The following is a 6,716-nucleotide window of genomic DNA, read 5'->3' as shown; positions in this document are numbered from 1 at the left end:
ACTTCAAAGAAACAATGAAGATCCTAATTGCTTTAAGAGGCCAATAAACTTGACGAAGCAATTTGTAATGGAGGCTACACGGATGAAGGAATTGTGCGTGCCTTTAATATCTGCTAACACAAGAAGAAACAAAGTGTTAGAAAACGTAAGAGAAACAAAAAAAACGTAGACCTGCAACGATCCCTAACTCTAGAGTCAAAGAAAAGCTTTAATAAGAAGAAAACTTAAGAAAACTCTACCCAATTTAAAGGAAAACAAAAAATCGAAAACGTTTGGTGTCTTAAGATTTTCAAAAATTGAAACTTTAATTATACTTGAGTCAAGAAAAGAAGGGGAAAAAATTCAATTTTGGGAAAAATAAAATAAAAATAATAACAATAATAGGAAAAGAAGAAACCTACGTATGAAAGGTAGGCAACTTTTTTTTTTGCGCTTTTTTGCTTTTTGCTTTTTTATTTTGCGCTTTTTACTCACTTTTTTTTGCGCTTTTTTGTTTTTTTTAAAGAATAAGAGGAGAATAAACACAAACTTCACAAAAAAGAGAATCGAAGAAACCGATGAAAAGTGTTTTAGGTATTTTGACTCATTTCGGATTTGATTTTAGCTTCGAAAATAACACCGAATGGCCTGAAACTGATACCAACTGATACGGAATCCCGGATCTAGACACAAGAGAAACACAAATTAGAAATAAAATGAGAATAAATAAAATTAGTTAAAATAATAATAAATAAATAAATAATAAAAAGGATAGATTTGCCCTATGGAACCCTTGGTTAACTTGTAACCAAAAACGCCAATGATTGAGCGGCTCCCTACGAAACCCCTAGAAGAATAACCTCTAGAAACACCGATGAACGGGAAAGAAATTTGAATATTTGCAACTCAAATACCCTCAAAGTAACAAACTCCAAACTAAATAGCAAGAGAAGAATCACTCTACTCCCAAAAAACTTGCCTCACACAAATTTGAAAGAAAACAAATACTCTTCTTTTATTCTCCCTCAATGTGTAGAAAACAAGCCTATTTATAGGCAAATTACAAGAGTAATTGAATCCTAATAAAACTCTTTCAAGAGTAATTGAATCCTAATAAAACTCTTTAAAGAGTAATTGAATCCTAATAAAACTCTTTAAAATTATCTAAGAAAATAAATAAATAATAACCTAACCAATAAAATTACTTAACTCATAAATGATGTGTCCCAACCAATGAGAATTAAGTAAATAATAATAATAATAATATACATAAAAGATTAATCCACCAATTTATGGGCTTTCACTATTCCAAGATTGGTCCAGTGAATTGCATTCTCGTATTTGTCAATGTCACGAACAGGATGAATTTAATTTGTAGCAACAAAGTCTTGGACAAAAGCATTCATCTTTAATTTTAATTGTCGTGCCTTGCTTTGAGTAATTGGACCACTAGGAAAAAAAACCCCTTGAGTGTCACCTCCTTGGCTCGTATCACTTTGGTTTCTGAAGCTTTGTCCTCACTTGGAAAGATTTTATGTCACTGTAAGTCTTCCCATTTTATTTTATGTTAGAAGTAGCAATACCTAAAACTTAGTAAGTATTTGCTTATCAAATTTGCAGATTGATCCAAAATGCTATAACATGCCTAGCACAGGAAAATTCTCAACTTTATTCATTGTTCCTGATAAGCTCTGTGATCTCAAAGCAATCAAATTAGAAGGATTTGCAGATGAAGAAAAGGAGATTTTCATGGCAAGGCGATTGATACCATTATTTGGAGACAATAATCCAGTCATTATATCCAAATCAGGTGGGAAATGTTTGAAGCATCTAATGAAAGTAGCCAAGTTGGAGAAGAAAGGGAAATATCATTACAAGTTTAAAGTGGTTGACAATGTTTTGGAAAATTTTTCGAAACATGTTCATTCTTCATTCCAACCTTTAATTTAATCTGAACCATTAAGTTTTTTTAATTTTTTATCAATGCTCAATTCCTATCAAGAAATTGAACCAAATTTTGTTGAAATCATGTGAAATTGAGCTTGGATTGGCATAAATCCAAATCCATACTTTTTATTGGACATCCAAACAAAAAAATTGGATCCAAATATTTTATATTTCCAATTACGGCATTAGAATGTTGTAGCTTAAGAAATTGATTCAAGTATTTCTTTGTTTTTAAAAATTTTAGAATATTTTGGCTTGAAATTCTGATTTTAATTGAAATAGCAATATTCTAGAATTTTAAACTATTTGACATTTTATATTGATATGTTGGTTGATATAACAAAATCATATGATAAAAATTGTATTTATTTCAATAATTTCATTGGTTACAAATGATATTGTTAAAAGCAAACTTTTAGGTTCCACCACAGGTTTTTGAATATTGGTGGTAAAAGCAAAAGGATCCATAAGGCTTTCTAAAGAAGATGGTTTTGCTATAGCGGCAGCAACAATTCTGTGTTCTGCAATTGGAGTATGCTCAAGCATAGGAGGGTTATTCAACAGCACATTAATCTCATTAGTTGCTCTTTAAGTCTATTGAGATGGTCCAACATATTCATGTCTTCTTTGACAGACTGAACAGGCTCTTTGACTGAGGGGTTTGATGTTTCCTCACCAACTGTTGGTTTTGTTGTTCCTTCTTGCATTGCTCAACAGAGGTTATCTTTACGCCAGTCATTGTTAAGAAAGAAAGAATGGGTTTTTTGAAGAAATGCTTTAGGGGTTTATTAAGAAACTAGAACTTGGAAGTTTTTAGGCAGGCTAAGCTTGAGGGAGTATAGAGATGTTGAAGGTTGAGTTCACAGATGAATGCATAAGGGGATACTCTTGGGTATTTATAGCAAAAGAGAGTTGGTACCTCCCAGAAAAATCTCTCCAAGATATGGAATGATAAATTTTCAAATACAATATTTCCCCACCAAAATAAAAAAATATGGTGCCAAAATTTTCATTAGCCACCAAAATTATTGAAAAACCAATTATCATCATAGTTGCCTAGAAAAATCAAAATGGATCAAGCAATATCGTCTAGATGCCTACCAAACACAGTCAACAACTCAAGCTCGACAGACCCCGACTAAACTTTTCAAGCTCTCAAATCTGTTTGAATCAAAGGCTTTTGTGAACAAGTCAGCTTGTTGGATTTAAATAGAAACATACTTCAATTCAACATACACATTCTCAACTTATTCTCAAATGAAATTGTGTTTGTTATCAATGTGCTTGGTTCTTTAATGTAGCACATGATTCTTTGAAATGTTTATGGCACTAGTATTGCCATAATAAGTCTTTGAAACATGTATGACAATCTCAAAATCTTTCATCATTTGTCTCATCTATAGCTGTTGAGCACAACATCTACCTACAATTATGTATTATGATTTTGATGTTGAAGGAGAAATTGATCCTTGCTTCTTATTGTACTAGGAAACTAAACTTGATCTCAAATAAAAACACCCACCTGATGTGCTTTTATGGTCATCCATATTTCCAACCAAGTCAGCATCACTGTACCTTACTAAACTCAGTACACTATCTTCAGAGAACCAAATTCCAAGATCAAGTGTTCCATGAATGTATTAATAACCTGTTTGACCGCTTTGACATAAGATTCTTTTGGATCTGCCTAGTATTGGGCACATACACCATGGTTGAAACATAGATCAGGTCAACTGGCTGTAAGATAAAGTAGACTATCAATCATCCTTTTGAATGTAGTTGCAGAGGTGGGCACGCCTTCAGCATCTGCACATAACTTTTCTTTGATAAACATTAGTGTTTTGGCATGCTTAGATCTCTCTAGTCTAAACTTCTTTACCAAATTTCTTGCATAATTTTCTTGAAATAAAAACCTACCATCCTCAGGTTGTTTGATTTGAAAGCCAAAGAAGCATGACAACTCCCTCACTACGCTAATCTTGAACTCACTTTGCATCATCTTCATAAATGTGTCATTTGCAGTTGTTAATGTAACACCAAATATTATGTTATCAACATAAATTTAGGCTATGATTGTAGTGTCTTTATGCCTCCGAATGAACAATGCCTTATCCATAAATCCTATTTAGAAACTCTGACCAATAAAAAGTTGAAACATTCTCTCATACCAAGCTTGAGGGGCTTGCTTTAGACCATATAATGCCTTACTCAATTTGTAAACATGCTCTAGCTTTTTTGGGTCCTCAAATCTTTTAAGTTGTGCCACATACATCTCCTCATTCAGGAATCCATTCAAGAAGGCACTATTAACATCCATTTGATAAAATTTTGACGGTCTTACCCTCGGTAAAATTTTGACGATTTTACCCTGTTAAAATTTTGAGAAATTCATTCAATATTTCACAACTCAACATGTTCACTATGACTGGATGGTTTATTTTCATTTTTGGGCTTCAAAACAACTCAAAAACATAAACTCATTCTTCCAATCATTTTTAACTAATTCGTACAAAATTGCAAATGGATCATTTCTATTTTCATTTTTGGAAACCTACATTCATTTCCAAATGATTCCATTTCTCCATTTCAGAGAAAACCATAATCATTCATGAATGTTTCTCATTTCTCTTTTTCTGTTAATTCCATTCATTTCTATTCAAATATGTAATTCATTTCTAGTTTCAACGAGTTAACGGAGGGACCGATTGGACATATTAGTTGAGGATAAAATGATTTATAATTAAGTTTTGGCTTTTCGCCTATTAATTATAAACTCATTTAGTCACGAAGTCATTCCACTATAGTATCGTGGCTAAACTCTCCCCAACGACATACTATTACGAAAGTAACTACTCAATGCTTATTCATTGACCTTGTCATAAGTGTGTTACCCTCATAAGATATCATTAATCTCTTTGGGATAATATCTGTTCTCCCAATATGATATTATTTTATCTTATGGTAACCATCATATGTTCCTTCATAAAAAGTCAATTACTATCAAATAGTAATTAAGTCATTCATCACAAAGACAAGGGCCATTGCCATGTTTACTTTTCATCAACCATGTAATGACAATGAAAGGATATCATTTACCCATATCTCAGGCTATGAATTCCACTATTGTGAATGACGCTACATACTATAAAAGTCATACACCCAACGCACTAGCTTTTGGTTCCTTATCTATTTGAACTCAAGCTTTTACTTACATCAAAGTGTATGAGTCACACATATACAGTCTACCATCCACTCAGGATTTAGGTATGTCACACTATGAACGTCTCAAGTGAGAAAAAATCCATAAGCGAATTGAAAATCTATTCTTGGGTCCAGTCTGATGTATTGTTAGTCCAGTCAATCACATTTATGTCTCTATCTTCTAGGAGTCATCTACTTCGATGCCCAAGACAAGACATCTCTCCAATTGGACTTGATAGATGACATAATAATCTTTCAATCAATTTACCCATTTTCGATTAGACTATAAGGACATGTTTAATTTCGTCTACTAATATAAATTATCTTTTTGTATCACGATCCGAACATGTAGTACCGCTTAGTATTTGTTAAACATTAGACAACTAATAAGTAACATTTACTTCCATTTTGCTTTGCGTGCAAAAACTATTTTGAGGATAATAATACAAAGTATATTACTTTTAATCAATAAATTTATTTTATTAACCAATTTGTTCAAAAAAATTGCAAGTGTACTTAGACCAAAATACTACACATAGAACACCAAATCCAACAAAGTCATTAATGTCTGGCAACTCGAGATGACTAATTTGAAATGAGGAAAAACCATCGCTATCGAGCAACCTAGAGTGGTAGGCATTGTATAGTAAGTCATGTTGATGGGCAACTTGGGATGACAGAATTATTAAGTTAATAATGAACTCGAGGAGCATTTGAGAATCAAGAGGCATAAGCTTAAAAATTGATATAAAATATAATATGGGAATTGGGTATACATGTAGATTGTGTATATATATAAATGGTAGAATAACATGAATGAGTAAATTATGGGTATGAAGAGTGGGAAAGAGTATGATTATGTAAGATTTAAGTGTCATATGCGAATTTTGGGTGGAATTATGTTAAAAATTAATGATATGCACATTTAAAAACTTAGTTAAGGCTTTAAATATAGTATTACGATTGAGTTATTTACTCAACATATGTTTTGTTTTCTCTGTGTGCAAGTACAGTAAAATCCCAATAGATTGAGTGTAGTTACAATATCTAGCAAATGACTCCCGACTTAGAAAGTTTGTAATCCTCTTATTTCGTATTACAAGTTCATGTACCTAGGTTGAGTATTTTGGTTCCTATATATGTATATATGCTTGTAGGTTGATATGTCAAGTTATGAAATGGTAACTTAGTTGTTGTTTATGAATAAACATTGAGCATGAACTAAAATGTTAGAAAATGTTGCTAATGCTATGTTCTTAGTGAATTAGGTGTTTAGTGGTTATATCATATGAATGGTATATGTTTTATGTATATGTTTGTTAATGCTATTGAGGATGTTGGTGTTGGTTGTATAGAAATTGAAGTTTTAAATATGATATGAGTGTGTTTTGGTCAACTTAAAATTGTTTACTTACTATTAATTTGGTCTAAAATAAAATTGAAATACGTTTGCATGGTTATACCTTTAAATTGCAGGTTTTTGTTTGAACGAATTTTGAAAAAACAGTCAGTGACGTTGTGGTGTTGTTCGAACATTGTCACGATGAGAAAACCACGTTGCAATGTCGATTATAGGTCGTCGGGACGAG

General features: G+C 32.1%; 1 long non-coding RNA gene across 1 annotated transcript; it reads left to right on the top strand.

Annotated features, from left to right (window-relative positions):
* The first annotated feature begins 1,395 nt into the window (after positions 1–1,395).
* On the top strand, positions 1,396–2,103 carry LOC128041200 (uncharacterized). Its single transcript, XR_008195872.1, has 2 exons — positions 1,396–1,521; positions 1,600–2,103. It is a non-coding gene; the product is annotated as an uncharacterized LOC128041200 (long non-coding RNA).
* Positions 2,104–6,716: the final 4,613 nt, after the last annotated feature.

Source organism: Gossypium raimondii, chromosome 5, assembly GCF_025698545.1.
Source record: "Gossypium raimondii isolate GPD5lz chromosome 5, ASM2569854v1, whole genome shotgun sequence".
Lineage (NCBI taxonomy): Eukaryota > Viridiplantae > Streptophyta > Magnoliopsida > Malvales > Malvaceae > Gossypium > Gossypium raimondii.
The sequence above is the reverse complement of the archived record's forward strand: the minus strand, read 5'-3'. Positions and strand labels throughout refer to the sequence as shown.